The 17,846-nt window shown below is 35.5% G+C and overlaps 2 pseudogenes; both read left to right on the top strand.

Moving 5' to 3' along the window:
• Nucleotides 1–10,905: 10,905 nt before the first annotated feature.
• On the top strand, nt 10,906–15,608 carry LOC142532284 (uncharacterized; annotated as a pseudogene).
• Nucleotides 15,609–16,664: 1,056 nt separating this feature from the next.
• On the top strand, nt 16,665–17,427 carry LOC142532283 (uncharacterized; annotated as a pseudogene).
• The last annotated feature ends 419 nt before the right edge of the window (nt 17,428–17,846 follow it).

Below are 17,846 nucleotides of genomic sequence, written 5' to 3'. Positions count from 1 at the left end.
ATCAAATCAACTTTGAAAATTCATAACAATTTCATACGGTATCTGTTCTTCGATCCGGTTTCAATTATACGATGTCTGATATCGTAAGAACAACATATATGAATCATATCCGATTCTGGCAAGTATCATAATTTCAAATCATAACAAAACGTAATAAAACTTACGTCCAGTTAAAGCTCTTGTCGATATAAACACAGCACTGAAGTCGGATTGAAATTGTAACGGACGGATTCTGCGTAACCTTCAAATTCTCGCACGTAAGGACTTGGAGCTTTTCCCTTCGTTTTTTCCTTTTCCTTTCTCCATTCTGAATGAAGGAAATAATATATATATATATATATATATATATATATATATATCCCATGCATGTATAGAAACGTGGCTCGCTTCTTTAAGAAACACGTCTCGTGCATATGCGCGACCCTCCTCGGTGCATATGCGCGAGACAATATGTCTCGGCGCGTCATTCTCACGGCAGCTCGCGCATATGCGCGCCCTTGCTCGGCGCATATGCGCGAGGTCCTTCACAAGTTTCTGTCACCCTCGCGCATATGCGCGAATCCTGGTCGCGCATATGCGCGAGGTCCTCTGCCTGCCTCGCGCATCTGCGCCTGGCGGGGTCGCGCATATGCGCGAAGGCTCCTCCTCGCACATAATTAAATCTTCTTTTCGTCTATCCCAATCTGACCCGTTCCGTCTATAATCACATCAATTTATCCACAAATCATTTCAGATTATGATAATCAAATTCTCGGACCTTACAAATCAGGCATCCGAGCCTTCCTCAACATTATTATCATACTCACCTACATCAATCACATCTAATGAGTCTAAAGACTCAGCACATTATATTCTTTATAACAAATAGTACGTATAAACCACAAGCAACAGTGAAAATACTTTTAAGTAAACCTAAACATTTTCATAAATATTTTTCATATCATCCTCAACTTATTCATATACATATTATCATCAAAATATACGTATTTTTTTTTCCTTTCGTTCAATTCAGATCGTTAATTGTGACTTTCGTGTTCATTTACATCTACGTGTTGGGCGATGGATCTATCTACATGTAACCATAGTACTGGGTGACAGGGACATCAGCAACACTCTCACCGGTCAACTGAGCATTGGCGTTACGTATTAACATATCATCGTATACATATTCGTATTCACGAAAATACGATCGTCGGGCTCCCACTAGGACCGTCACCCTCACGATATCTCCAACATATCCTCGTATTAGTCACAATTACTTCACTTTCTTAAATGTTTCATATTCTCATCACTTTATAAAATTTAAACATGCATATAACGTTTTTCTTTTAAACCAAGCATGCAATATGTCTTTTAAATGTCCACTGTCATATCCATGAACATTTAAAATAATCATATTAACATATAAAACAGCAATCAGAGTACTGTCATGACGTTTACTAATTTTCGGATGTAAAATTACCGTTTTACCCCTAGTCGTCAAATTTCACGTTTTTGACTTTTTATTAATTTCATTGACTCTAACATGTCCCAAATAATTATTCAAGCTTAAATTAAAATTCCCATAATTTTATTTAGCTTAAATACTATACTTTTAAATTAATCTTTAATTATTCATTTTTAGGACGTTTTAATCCCGAAAAATATCAAACTTTAATATAAAATTCATAAATTTCAAACTTAGATTTTTATATTATTTTAGCCCTCGTGAACCACAACTCAACCCCTATGAGCCGTGTTTAGATAATTTAACAAAGGAAAACACTAGCTTGACCCATACGTTCCAACCCCGAGCCACGGCCCGATTTTCTCGAGCCACCCTCGAACCCTGCTAGACCAAACCCTGACCAACCCCCTTAGGCACCCTCCTGGACCATTGGAACCACTGAACTCGACCCTAGCTCGAACCCGAAGCACAACATCAGTTCATGCACTCGGTCGAGAGACCTACTTAGCAAGGACTCTACGTTACTCGCCTAGGACCAACCCAGCCCAACCAGACCCTAGACAAGCCTCTCATGCACCTTCCTAGGACCCCAAGGAGTGACCCTAGCCCAGCCCTGAGCCCCCTGGCCGAGCCCCTTCTTCCTTGTAAGCCAGCGCAATCCTGCGCATGCCTTGATGGCTCTCGGGTAGGAGTCCTTGTTGGCTAGGACTCCTCCCAGCCCCTGGTGTATGAGTCCTAGCATGTCTAGGAGTCCCAGCCCCTGGTGTTCTAGTCCTAACATGGCTAAGACTCCACCCTTGACTCATACACGACCCTAGCTAGGCACTGGTCCCAACGAAACCCAGCCAAGCCTTCAATCCCATAAAACCGAGCCACAAGTTCACCAACCTGAAAGTTGGCTCCAACTTGTTCTCTTGTGTGTGCAGTAGGTTTCTCGTGTGTCTAGGACCTCTTAAGCTGGTGTAAAAACAATGCTTGATCATATCCTAAATCCTGGCAGCCTCTCAACACATGTTAAACATGATTTTTGTATCAAATACAAGCAAAAAAAATTGACATATGCCATAAAACCTAAAATATTTCAAGTTCCCACTTGTTTTCCATGCCAACTGAATTTAAATAATTACTAGGGTGTGAATGATCTGTAAAAAAGGAGAATATGGCGTGCCTTTGCGTATTTAACGCACGAATTCTCGTTGACGATTGCAAAGAACGGCGACGACAACTTAGGCTAGATTTTCATTGAAGCTTTTCGAATTTTCCTCTCAATTCTAACTTGTGTGGGCCATGTAACTATTGGAGAGAATTTTAGGTGCTGAATTCTGAAAGTGTGTGTGTGGCCGTGGGGTATGAGGGTTTGGGGTGGGGTTTAGAACATTAAATACTTAATTAAGTTACTAATAAGGCTTAAGCCCACTAAGTAGGTAAATTAAGCTCATTAGTGCTTAATTAATATATTAAAAATAATTTTATTTAAATAAATTTGTAAATTTATTAGTCGGGTTACTAAAACGTTCGTATTTTTTTTTGAAAAACCAACATCGATAAAATTTACGTCCCGGCGTATAAAATCACCTCAAAAACCCCTTAACTTCAAAAAATATGAAAAATCATCAACCATATTTTAAATAACTAAAAACAATTATTTAATAAAAATTTTTTTACACTTTTCAGCCATCGGTCTTCGTTCCTTGATCGCAACTCGAATAATCCCTAAAATACATTTTAATGCATGTAAGTAGAAAACTACTTAAAACGTCATGTAAACATGTCACATAATCAATTAAGCAATTAAAATAATTTAATTAGCCATTTTTCATATTTCTTAGATTTGCATGCAGTTGAATTACGTCGTCTTAATTTTGGATCTTACAATTCCCCCCCCCCCCCCCCCCCCCCCTTCTTAAATAAAATTTCGTCGTCGAAATTAGAACTTACCGAATAGCTCTGGATAGCGACTCCTCAAGTCCCTCTCAGCTTTTCAAGTAGCTTCCTCTTCCGAGTAATTCAGCCACTTGACCTTGACCATTGAAATGACTTTGTTACGCAGTCTTCTTTCTTGCCTTCCCAAGATTTGGACAGGTCTTTCTTAATAAGTCATATTTGGAGTCAATTGTAGAGGCTCATAATTTAGCACATGTGATGGATTCGACATGTAATTTCGCAGCATCGAAATATGGAACACATTGTGAACTCCAGAAAGCATCAGTGGCAATGCCACTCTATAAGCTAGTGTCTCGGCTCAATCCTCTCCAAAATCTCAAAAGGACCATTAAATCTTGGACTAAGCTTGCCCTTCTTGCCGAATCACATAACACCTTTCATAGGTGATATTTTTACAAACACATGGTCTCCCACTGCAAACTCTAAGTCTCTTCGTCTGTTGTCAGCATAACTCTTTTGTCGGCTTTATGCAGTCTTCATTCTCTCACGAATTTTGACTACAAGCTCGGCAGTCTCTTCAATCACATCTGGACCAATCTCTCATCTTTCACCAACCTCGTCCAATGAATAGTTGATCTACATTTTCTTCCATAAAGTGCCTCAATAACAGTCATCCCGATTGATGATTGATAGCTATTATTGTAGGTGAACTCCACTAGAGGTAATTCTGGTTCCCAACTGCCTTGGAAATCAATTATACAAGCTTGCAGTAGATCTTCTAAAATTTGTATAACTCTTTTGGACTGACTATCGGTTTGAGGATGGAATGATTTACTGAATAATAACTTGGTCTTCATCGCTGCATGCAGACTCTTCCAAAAAGATGACGTAAATCTAGGATCTCTGTCAGAAACAATAGTTATGGGAATCCCATGCAGACGAAATATCTCTCGAATATATAGCTATGCATACTGAATCATGGTGAAGGTCGTCTTAATAGGTAGAAAATGCGCTGATTTTGTAAGACGATCCACTATCACTCATATATCATTGAATCCCTTAATAGTCTTCGGCAATCCCACAACAAAGTCCATCGTAATATTTTCCCATTATCACTCGGGAGTAGGAAGTGGCTTAAGCTTTCACGCTGGCCTTTGATACTCTGCTTTAACTTGTTGACATGTCAAAAACTCTGTCACAAAACGCAGAATGTCTCTCTTCATACCCGGCCACCAATATAATAACTACAGATCTTTGTACATCTTGGTGCTTCCCGGATGAATGAAATATGGTTTGTCATGAACTTCCTTCATAACAAGATCTTTTAAATAATTGTCACTAGGAACCCATAAAAGATCTCGATAACGAACTATACCATCCACCTCAGAATATAACTTCCGGCTCTTGGCTTCATCTCTAGCTCTCCATTTGTGCAATTGCTCATCAGTAGACTGCCCATCACGAATTCTATCTCTCAAAGTCGACTGTACTGATAATGTGGTAAGATTAGGGGCCTCGCCCCTAGCATAAATTGTAAGGTCAAACCGTTGTATCTCGGACTGCAACGGTCTTTGAAGTGAGAGATGAGTGATAATTGTTGTTTTTCTAATCAATGCGTCTGCCACAACGTTAGCTTTCCCAGGATGATAGCTAATCTCACAGTCGTAGTCCTTCACTAACTCTGGCCATCTTCGCTGCCTCATATTCAACTCTTTTTCGGTGAAGAAGTATTTCAAACTTTTATGGTCGGTGAATATTTTGCACTTCTCCCCATATAAGTAATGTCTCAAAATCTTCAATGCAAAAACTACTGCTGCAAGCTCAAGATCATGAATAGGGTAGTTTTTCTCGTGGATTTTTAACTATCTCGACGCATATGCTATAACTCGGTCATTTTGCATCAGAACTTCACCCAAACCAAGTTTATAAGCGTCGGTATATAGAACATACTCCCATTGCCCCGATGGCATAGATAACACTGGCGCTGATATCAAGGCTTGCTTCAACTTATCAAAATTGTCTTGACACTCGGATCCCCATACAAACTTTGCATTTTTCTTTGTAAAAGCGGTCATGGGTACCGCTATAGATGAGAATACCTGAATAAACTTGCGATAGTAGCTAGTTATTCCCAAGAAATTGCGAATCTCGGTAACACTCTTTGGTACTGGCCACTATTTCATTGCCTCAACTTTACTTGGATCAACTTCAACGCCATCACTAGAAATGATATGGCCTAAGAATGCCACTCTATCAAGCTAAAACTCGCACTTGCTGAATTTTGCATATAACTTTCTATCTTGCAGTACTTGCAGTGTTGTCCTCAAATGACGAATATGCTCCTTTCTGATCTAGGAATAGATCTATATATCATCGATGAAGACTATAATGAATTGATCTAAATACGGCTGAAATACGCAATTCATGAGATCCATGAAGATCGCTGGCGCATTGGTCAACCCAAATGGCATGACCATAAACTCGTAGTTCCCTTATCTAGTATGAAACGCTGTCTTGTGAACATCAGACTCTTTCACTTTCAATTGATGGTATTCAGAACGCAGATCAATTTTAGAAAATATCGATGCTCCTTGTAACTGATCAAATAAATCTTCAATTCTTGGAAGCGGGTACTTATTCTTGATAGTGACCCTATTAAGCTCTTGATAATCAATGCCGAGGCGCATACTACCATTTTTCTTCTTCACAAATAATACCAATGTGCCCCATGGAGAATAACTAGGGCGAATAAAACCCTTGTCTAGCAATTCTTGGATTTGATCTTTTATTTCTTTCATTTCAGCGGGTGCTAGACGATAAAGTACTTTAGATATAGGAACAGTGCCCTACATTAACTCAATAGAAAATTCCACCTCACGATCAGGTCGAATGGCAAAAACGTCTTCGGGAAAGACACTTGAAAAAGTCTCCGACAATATCAACATCTTCTAATTAGTGACTGATAGGAGCATGTGCGGTAGTGACACATACTAGAAAAGCTTGGCATCCACGTTTAATAAGCTTCATCGCACATAGACAAGAGATAATGTGCAGTAATTTCTCTTTTCTCGCTGCCTCAAAGACAAAATATTTACCACTAGGCGGTCAAATAAACACTGATCGCTGACGAAAATCAATTGAAGCTCCATTTTCTGATAACCAATCCATACCGAGTATGATATCAAATTCAGGCATGGAAGATCTGCCCGAACTACATCTTTGAATAATCGAAGCTCCAGATTCTTGGCAATTTTAGACGTGAGCATTTGATCACCGGAAGGAATAGAAACTTTGAAACCCAAACCCATATCTTCAGGATTAATATTCAGTCTCTTGATGAAGGTTTCAGATATGAAGGAATGTGTAGCTCACGAATCTAGTAGTGCATAGGTTGTTACACCTTGAATAATAATCCTCCCTGCGGCGAAAACGTCTTTTAAATCTTTTCGTGTTGAACCTTAAGGAATTTCTAAAATTAATCTCCTAAATTTAACGTGATGATTACGCGTTGAAGTTAAGCATTTCTTGAAAATTTGCATTTTAGCTCTTCAATTTTTCGAAATTTGCAATTTGATCCTTATATTTTCGGAAATTTACAATTTTGGTCCCTTAAATTTTAAAAATTATGTTTTTGACCCTTAAGAATTCGGAAATTGCACATTGACCCCTCAATAATTTCGAAACCCTTATCAACCCTTAAATTATGATTTTTCTTTAATTTTTTGCCATAAACTTTTTATTTGGGGTGATTACATTCTTTACATAAAATAAGGCTCAAAAATAAATATCATTTCTAGGGTTTCTAAAATCATATCTTAATTTCCAACTAAGGTAGAGCATGCAACCTAATTTCCACTAGGTAAATCTTATTCCCAATCCAATTTCTAATAACCAATTTAACATTTCATGCAAATAAGAGCAATATAAAAATGTTAAATGACTAGGTTACCCGTGATAAGCGTAGTGTCTGCCTCCTCCTCAGCTTCCTCAGCATTCATAAGATATGCTTTTCCGACAGTAGGTGCATTCTTCTTCGGGCAATCAGCAGCTTTATGCCCCTCCTCCTTGCATATGAAGCATCTAAAAGATCCCCACATTCACTTGCCAAAATGAAAGCGATTGCACTCCTTGCATGGTTGCCTCTTAGCAGGCTTTGGTGCTCCAGAATTTTGTGGCTTTTGTGGTGCTTGTTTCTTGACTTGACCTTGAGGCTTTTGAAGCCCTTGAGGTCTAGGAGGACCCATATACGGCTTTTTATTCAGGTGATTTTTATTTTGGTGTTGTTGTCTCTTGCGCTGCAACTCAAACTCAATGTCCTTCAGAGATTGCTTAGACTGGAATGCATAAGTAGTAGTAGTAGCATAATCCAAAGGACGCATCATTATAACATTATTCTGTATGGTAGGTCGTAGACAATCCATGAAGTGCCTCAACTTCTCTGCAGGATCATTCGCAATAAGGGGTACAAAGTGACAACCCCTATCGAATTTCTTCACAAATTCAGCAACACTCGAGTCTCCCTGACGAAGGCCCATAAACTCCCTCTTCAGTCGCCCTTTAACATCAGCAGTAAAATACTTATCATTGAATATCTCCTTGAATTGAGCCCAAGTAAGAGTAGCGATGTTAACACCATGCTCGACTCCTTCCCACCATAAAGAAGCATCATCCCTAAACAGGTAAGTGGCACACCTCACACGGTCAGCATCCCCCATATTCAGATAACAAAAGCGTATTCGAGTGCACGAATCCATGACTCAGAAGCAAAGGGATCGGTGGTGCAACAAAATTCCTTCGGCCCTAGCCTCCGGAACTGATCATATATGCCATGTTGTGGCCTAGGTGCTTGCTGTAACTGCTGCTCGAAGAAACGAGCCATCCCCTCTAAGGCACGAGTAGCAGCATCCCCATTAGGAGACACGGGTGAAACATTCTGATCCTCGGTGGTCTCGGTCTGGCTTTCAAGAGGGGCGCGTCTAGGAGGCATTATATATGAAGGTTTTTCAAATTCTAACGTAACCAACATGCATTTAAATCTAAATTTTCTAATCATGTGACATATCCTAATTCATTTAGCAATTTAAGCATATAAAGCATATATACTCAAAAAGCTAGTAAACATGTAACGTAAACATATTATTCATTTAATCATGCAGTTAACATCATTTTAAATCACATAAAACATGTAAAACTTACAAATGGAGGCTTGACGACTGAACTTTCCGGCGCTGATGGTGGCACAACCATTTACAGAACCATTGGCTCTGATACCAACCAAAACGTTTGCTATTCGTTTTACTTAAAAAGTACTAAAAAAAAATTTTTTCCTTAATTAAAATCGGCCGAACTACTTAAAAAATATATAAAATATTTTGCACCATTTTAATATAAAACAACCAACTAGTAATTGAAAAGTCAAAGGAAATCGTCAAAACAGGAAATCGTTAAACGATTTACCAAACTTAAAAAGAAATAAATTTGAAAATTAAAGCACATACTAAAACCTCTCAAAACATGAATAAAAAATCGTAAAAATCTTTAACTTAAACATAAACGTAAATGCGGAAAAGTAGAAGCTCTGGTCCTCGGATTATGTGCATCTCCTGTCCAATCAAATCAGGCATTCGAGCCTCCCTCAACATTATTATCATACTCACCTGCATCAATAACACCTAGTGATTCTAAAGACTCAACATATCATATTATTGATATCAAATATTACGTATAAACCACAAGCAAAAGTAAAAATACTTTTACGTAAAAAACCACATCTTGCATTAAAAAACAAAAGAAATACTGGAACATTGAGATCAAAACAAGAGTTCCAACAATGGGATGAAAAATTGAAACATACATCTGGCTATAGTTGTCCGAACCAAGGCGCGGGATAGCAGAGCACTCTTCATCAGCTCATCTTCTCTCATTCGCAATACAGTCTACTTCTCACAAGGAGATAGAATACCCCAATACTGACTAAACAATGAATCTCTCCTCACTTGACAAGGTTTCACATACCACAAATGAGTCTCCCTAATCATCCAAGCAACCGGCAAACAAAGTGAACATGATTTTTCATAAAGAAAAATATGAAAACGAAATAAACAGGGAATTACATCGGAGAAGGGAGTTGACTTGGAGGGGAAGAGCGAAAGACCTTTCGTTCGAAGCAATGTAAATTCATTCCGGGAATCCCTCTTCCCGGCTGACGAATAGTGCACATCATCCGCCATTTGAGTAGACACGGAGGAGCAAAAACCCTAGACGGCGAATGGAGAGGAATAGATAGTGATTAGTGTGTGTGGACATATTTTTAATTAAACTTATTGGTTCATCTTTTTACTTGAGTATGAACTTATTTTCCTTATTTTTTACTTCATCAACATTGATATGCCGAAGTAAAATATAATAAAAAAATACAGTGAAGCCCGTGATTTTAAACATCCGAAGTAAAATATATTATTTTACTTCTCTTGTGTTATTACTGAAGTTATTGGTAATGTATTAGTTCGTAATTTATTATTGCCGAAGTAACGTCTGCCGAAGTAAAATTCGATTTTTCTACTAGTGTTTATTTCTTCGTTTAAATATAATTAGCATGTTAATTTCATATTCAAAGTTTTACACTTTGAATAATGAGTAGCTAACTTCCCAAAGTTGAGATGAAAAGGTGAAACTCTTGGCATGATAATAAGGTTATTAAAAGGTAAGAATCTATGTTTTAAATTAATTAATAATTATTTATTTTTTATGTTATATTTATTTCTTTAAGTATTATTATACCCTATTTATAAGTGGGAGTTTTGATTTATTGTTGCTATATGTTACACTAAATTTTGGAACCATTTAAATGTTAGTTTGGTATTACCAACCATTTAAAGTGGATGCCTTGATTTATTATATATGAATATATCATAATATTAATTTCTTGGTACCATTTAAATGTTTGTTTGGTTTTACCAACCATTTAAAGTGGGAACCTTGATTTAGGTTATTTATAGCACAATAAATACTTGACAACATTTATAAGTTTTAGTATATATTATATACTTATAAGATAATAATATATAACATAATATAAATATGATTATTTAATATATATTGGAACCATTTTATTAAGTGGATTTCAATAATGTTAATTAATGTTAACTTTATTATATTACCAAGAGTGGATCCTTTAATCTCAACTACTTAAATTAAAATTTGAACAATTAAAAATTATCAATTAAAGATTCAAACAATTAAAAGGGAAAAAAAAACAAAAACAAAAAGACATTGTAGTGGACTTGTAATTACCTTAGCTTCCCTGTGGATACGATATCAGACTCACTGAATTATACTACTTGTGGACAACCTGCTATTGGGAGTGCAACAATCAAAGTCGCAACAAGTTTTTTGGCGCCGTTGCCGGGGAAGTATAATTTAATTTCAAGTCTATTTTATTTTGTTTATAGTTTGTTTTTCTTTCTTTGAATTTTTATTGCTTTTGTGTGTTTTTCTTTTGCATTTGCTTACGTATTTGGTCACGTACACTTAGTGGTCGACTCATTCGAAATAACCCTTTATTTTTACAAAACATGGCGGAAGAATCCATCCAAGAAAATGAAAATGAAATTCAATCTCAACATGATCATGATAGACGAAGAACACTTAGAGATCACATGAATCCTACACGTACTAGTGCACCTTCATGTCTAGTTTTTTCCACTGATGCATCTCATTTTAATTTTAAGCCCGGTATTATCCAACTTTTACCCAACTTTCATGGCTTAGATTCTGAAAATCCATACATGCATTTACGAGAGTTTGAAGAAGTGTGCAACATATATAATGATCTAAATTGTAGCATGAACACCATTCGACTTAAGCTTTTTCCTTTTTCTTTAAAAGAAAGCTAAAACTTGGCTATAAAATCTTAAATCGGGATCCATTCGAACTTGGGATGAATTGCAAGAACAATTTTTTAAAAAAAATTTTCCATCTCATAGAACAAATTCATTCAAGAGGCAAATCATCACTTTCACTCAAAAACAAGAAGAAATATTTTATCAGTGTTGGGATAGATACAAAGAATTGCTTAATCTTTGTCCACATCATGGTTTTGAAATTTGGAGAGTTGTTTCTCAGTTTTATGAAGGCTTAACACCTAAAGATAGGCAAATGGTTGAAATTGCCCAAAATTGGGACACTACAGGTACAATCGAACCATCAAACAAGATTCAATCTCCCACATCTGGTGGAGGTATTTACGTCCTCAAAGATGAACATAATCTCCAAGCTAGATTTACCTCTTTGGCAAGAAAAGTTGAGGCACTTGAATTGAAAAAGAATGGTCAATTAAAATATGTTCAAGAAATTACGTGTCACATATGTGATACAAATGATCATTCTACAAAATATTGTCCCACTTTGCCCTCTTTTAAAGAATGTCTCCATGAACAAGTCAATGTTTTGAACAATTTCAAAGGGCCAAATTTTGAATCATTTTCTCAAAATTACAATCCAGGTTGGAGAAATCATCCAAATTTTAGTTTGAGGAATGATAATGCTGCACAATTTTCACAACCACATTTCCAAAATCAACAAAATTTTCAAAATTATGCACCTTATGTTCCTCCATCTAAAAGGAACTTGGAAGATATATTGAATTCTTTCATTGCAAAGCAAGAGTCTATTAATACTCAAACTGCTTAAACCATGACAGATTTGAAAGATACTCTTGCTAAATTTGCATCTGTACTTAATGTTCATGAAAAAGGTAAATTTCCTTCACAACCACAGCCTAATCCCAAGGATCATCATTCACAAACTGGAACTTCTGGAACTCAACCAATGGATCATGTAAAATCTGTTATTACCATTCGCAGTGGTAAGGTTGGGGAAAAATCCATTCTTGAACCTTGTGAAGATGATGATAAATCAATTCCAAAGGGTAAGGAAGTGAAACCCATAACTTGCGAAGAGAAGGATCAACAGAGAGTGTCACCACCATTCCCTCATGCATTGAAAAATACAAAAAAAATCAAATTTGAATTCTGATATATATGATATTTTTAAACAAGTAAAAGTTAATATTTCTTTATTAGATGCAATAAAGCAGGTACCATCATATGCAAAATTTTTGAAAAACTTGTGCACTATGAAAAGAAAATTGAATGTGAAAAAGAAAGTATTTTTAGCCGAACAAGTAAGTGCAATCATTCAAAATAATAATACTTTGAAATACAAAGACCCTGGTTGTCCTACTATTTCATGTATTATTGGAGAACGAAAGATTAAAAAAGCCTTGCTTGATCTTGGAGCTAGTGTGAATTTACTTCCATATTCAGTTTATCAAGAACTCAATCTAGGCGAGTTAAAACCTACTTCGGTAACATTTTTACTTGCCGATAGATCTGTTAAAGTGCCAAAAGATATGGTAGAAAACGTGTTGGTCCAAGTTGATAACTTTGTATATCATGTCGATTTCATTGTTTTAGATACACAACCTATCGAAGCTTGTAATGCAATTCCTGTAATTTTGGGTCGTCCATTTTTATCAACTTCTAATGCTCTTATAAATTGCAGGAATGGAATATTGAAGTTGTCATTTGGTAACATGACCTTGGAGCTTAATGTTTTTAATCTTTGTAAGCTACCACATGACAAAGAAGATGAAAGTGAAGATGAAAATCTTATTGAAACTCTTGTGGAAGAAAACATTCAAGAAGGGAGTACTCGTAACCAATTAGATATTTTTCAATTGAAACTGTTAAAGAAAATATTGAAATTGATCTTGATGATTTTATCAGGTATCACTCGTTACCAGGATCAGAGAAAGAATTTGAGGCAAAATATGATAACAAAGACAAACCAACCATATTGAAGTTAAAACCCTTGCAAGAAGAATTGAAGTATGCATTTCTTGGAGAAAATGAAACATATCCGTTGGTAATTTCTTCTAAATTAGCAAGTGATCAAGAAGGTAAATTAGTTGATATGCTTAAAAGACATAAAAATACAATTGGTTGGACACTAAAAGATCTAAAGGGCATTAATTCACTAATTTGCACTCAAAAAATTCATTTAGAAGAAAATGCTAAAATATCTCAACAACCACAAAGGAGACTAAATCCACACATGAAACATGTTGTGAAAGCTGAATTTCTCAAACTACTTGATGTTGAGATTATCTACCCTATTTCTGATAGTAAGTGGGTAAGCCCAACACAAGTAGTTCCAAAAAAAATCTGGCATCACAGTGATAAAAAATGAAAAAGGTGAATTGTTAACAAGTCGAGTCCCATCTAGTTGGCGGATGTGTATTGATTATAGAAAATTAAATGATGCCACTAGAAAAGATCGTTTTCCATTACCATTTTTGGATCAAATTTTAGAAAGAGTAGCAGGTCATCCTTACTACTGTTTTCTTGATGGATATTCAGGCTATTATCAAATTCTCATTGCACTCGAAGATCAAGATAAAACTAAATTCACGTGTCCTTTTAGAACATTTGCATTCAGAAGGATGCCATTTGGACTATGCAATGTCCCAGCAACATTTAAAAGATGTATGCTAAGTATTTTTAGCGACATGGTTGAAAATTGTTTGGAGATTTTCATGGATGATCTAACTGTTTTTGAGAATACATTTGATAATTGTCTTGAAAATTTGGAAAAAGTTTTAAAAAGATGCGAGGAAAAAGGTCTTATTTTATATTAGGAAAAATGTCATTACATGATTATTTCTGAGATTGTTTTGGGACATGTTAGTGTCATCTCATGGAATTGAAGTTAATAAAGCCAAAGTTGATGTCATTGTCAATTTACCCCTCCAAAAACCATTAAAGAAATTCGCTCATTTTTGTGACATGCTGGATTTTATAGGAGTTTTATAAAGAACTTTAGTTTAATCTCTAAACCCATTTGTAACCTCTTAACAAAAGACACTGTATTTGAGTGTACTCAAGAATGTCAAAATACTTTTGATAAAATCATTCGACATTTAACATCAGCTCCTATCATGCAACCTCCTTATTGGTCTTTACCATTTGGAATCATGTGCGACGCGAGTGATTATGCAGTCGGTGCAGTATTGGGTCAAAGAAGAAACGATAAGCCTTATGTGATATATTATGCTAGTAGAACTTTAAACAATGCTCAAATGAATTACTTCACAACTGAAAAAGAACTACTTGCTGTAATATTTGCATTAGATAAATTTCGTTCTTATTTGATTGGATCAACAACTATTGTGTTTACTGATCATTCTTCTATTAGATATTTGTTGACAAAACAGGATGCAAAGCCACGACTGATACGATGGATTTTGTTGCTCCAAGAATTTGACATTGTGATCAAAGATAAAAAAGAACCGAGAATGTCGTAGCCGATCATTTATCGAGACTAGTAACAGGATCATCTTGTGAAATGACATCAATTAACGATAATTTTCCTGATAACATCTATTTTCAGTTACTACTACACCTTGGTTTGCTAACATAGTAAATTTTCTTGTGAAAGGAAAAATACCACCGCAATGGATTTCCCAACATAAAAGAAAATTTTTGAATGAGGTAAAAAACTTTTATTGGGATGATCCGTATCTGTTCAAGTATTTTCCAGATCAAATTTTTCGACGTTGCATACCCGACAATGAGGTGAGTAATGTCATTAAATTTTGTCATTCAGAAGCATGCAGAGGACATTTTTCTTCAAAGAAAATGGCTGCAAAAATCTTGCAATGTGGATTTTATTAGCCCACTTTGTTTAAAGACACCCACAAAATTTGCAAGATATGTGAAAATTGTCAAAAATTGGGTGCGATTTCAAAAATAAACATGATGTCTTTGAATCCTATCATTGAAATTGAAATCTTTGACTGTTGGGAAATTGATTTTATGGGACCTTTTCCACCGTCGTTTGGATTCTTGTATATTTTAGTTGCAGTTGATTATGTTTCCAAATGGATAGAGGCAATTTCATGTCGAAGAAATTATCATAAAATCGTCATCAAATTTTTGAAAGAAAATATTTTTAGTAGATTTGGAATTCCTCGAGCCATGATAAGTGATGGGGGAACTCACTTTGTTAATAAGCCATTTGCTTCATAATGAAAAAATATGGTATTACTCACAAAGTAACTATTCCTTATCATCCTCAAACAAATGGATATGTTGAATTAGCTAATAGGGAGATAAAGCAAATTTTGAAAAAAGCTGTTAACCAAAATAGAAAAGATTGGTTTCTGCGACTTAATGATGCACTTTGGCCATATCGAACAGTTTATTTCCCTTTCTGATCCTTAAATTTTTTGGAAAATGAAATCTTTCAAGAAGAGTTTATTTCCCTTTCTGATCCTTAAATTTTTATGTTGCATTTAATTTTGTTTGTTTTTATTTCAGGTTTCCTTAATCTTTTTATTTTCCCGGTTAAATGGCGGATAACGGTACTCCGTGACTCTCATAGTCGGTTAAATCAGTTTCCCACAATTGCTTATACAAAAATAAAAAAAAATCATTTCTTTTCTTTTCAAAATGGATGAAAATCTCTCAAAAATTTGTAAATACTTTCCCTCTGTTTTTGAAAATGTTTTAAGAAAAATTTATGCAGGTAGGTGTAAAAGATTGAGATTGCTAATGCAAAAAAGAATTCCAGAAGATATTCGTCTTGTAATAGAAGCTAAGGTCCGATTAGGAGGAGAAGTTCCAAAATCATTGCTCATTAGGTATTTTCCTGGATTAGGAAAAAGCACTTATACGAAAAAACGAAAGGCCAAAAGGTTAGGGGTTTGTCATAGGTGTGCAAGATGGACTTGTGACAAACGATGCAGATCTTTGGGATGTGTTTCCAATAACAGAGAAGATAAAATTAGTTTCATTAAGAATGGGCTGAGTAAGGAGTCTTTAGATAACATCTTATTGATTCTTGAGACGCATTCTAGTGGACATGTGCATATTGAACTTCTCCGTTTATGGAAACAATTCCAAGATGAGCGTCATAGTCTTGGGAATCCGACTAAAAAAGACCATGTTTGCCAATTTATAAGAAAATTGGATGGGAAGCATATCCTCGACTCATAGAAGGCGTTGAAGCCGTTTCTGGACGTAAAGCCAGAGGAAAATTGTGAGCCAAAATCACACTACTGTTTATATGCATGTGTGTCATTATTTTTTTTATTGTTTATTCTGCTTACAGCTGTGACCCATAGTTTTGTCATGATAACATATTACCCCTATAAAATCTCTCATCTTTCTCTCTATTTTCGCAGATAAAAAAGAAAGTAAAAACATGGCTGGATCCTCTACACAAACATTGAAAAATATTTTTGTATTTTGTTGGTCAAGTCCTGGAAGAAATGAAGTGTTTGTAGAAGCAGCGAATAATCTTGAAAAGATTGTCCCACTTTGCCCTCTTTTAAAGAATATGTTCAATAAATTACTTGTCACATATGTGATACAAATGATCATTCTACAAAAGATTGTCCCACTTTGCCCTCTTTTAAAGAATGTCTCCATGAACAAGTCAATGTTTTGAACAATTTCAAAGGGCCAAATTTTGAATCATTTTCTCAAAATTACAATCCAGGTTGGAGAAATCATCCAAATTTTAGTTTGAGGAATGATAATGCTGCACAATTTTCACAACCACATTTCCAAAATCAACAAAATTTTCAAAATTATGCACCTTATGTTCCTCCATCTAAAAGGAACTTGGAAGATATATTGAATTCTTTCATTGCAAAGCAAGAGTCTATTAATACTCAAACTGCTTAAACCATGACAGATTTGAAAGATACTCTTGCTAAATTTGCATCTGTACTTAATGTTCATGAAAAAGGTAAATTTCCTTCACAACCACAGCCTAATCCCAAGGATCATCATTCACAAACTGGAACTTCTGGAACTCAACCAATGGATCATGTAAAATCTGTTATTACCATTCGCAGTGGTAAGGTTGGGGAAAAATCCATTCTTGAACCTTGTGAAGATGATGATAAATCAATTCCAAAGGGTAAGGAAGTGAAACCCATAACTTGCGAAGAGAAGGATCAACAGAGAGTGTCACCACCATTCCCTCATGCATTGAAAAATACAAAAAAAATCAAATTTGAATTCTGATATATATGATATTTTTAAACAAGTAAAAGTTAATATTTCTTTATTAGATGCAATAAAGCAGGTACCATCATATGCAAAATTTTTGAAAAACTTGTGCACTATGAAAAGAAAATTGAATGTGAAAAAGAAAGTATTTTTAGCCGAACAAGTAAGTGCAATCATTCAAAATAATAATACTTTGAAATACAAAGACCCTGGTTGTCCTACTATTTCATGTATTATTGGAGAACGAAAGATTAAAAAAGCCTTGCTTGATCTTGGAGCTAGTGTGAATTTACTTCCATATTCAGTTTATCAAGAACTCAATCTAGGCGAGTTAAAACCTACTTCGGTAACATTTTTACTTGCCGATAGATCTGTTAAAGTGCCAAAAGATATGGTAGAAAACGTGTTGGTCCAAGTTGATAACTTTGTATATC

Source organism: Primulina tabacum, chromosome 18 (genome assembly GCF_025594145.1).
Source record: "Primulina tabacum isolate GXHZ01 chromosome 18, ASM2559414v2, whole genome shotgun sequence".
Classification (NCBI taxonomy): Eukaryota; Viridiplantae; Streptophyta; class Magnoliopsida; order Lamiales; family Gesneriaceae; genus Primulina; species Primulina tabacum.
This window is presented reverse-complemented; position numbering and strand designations above follow the sequence as displayed.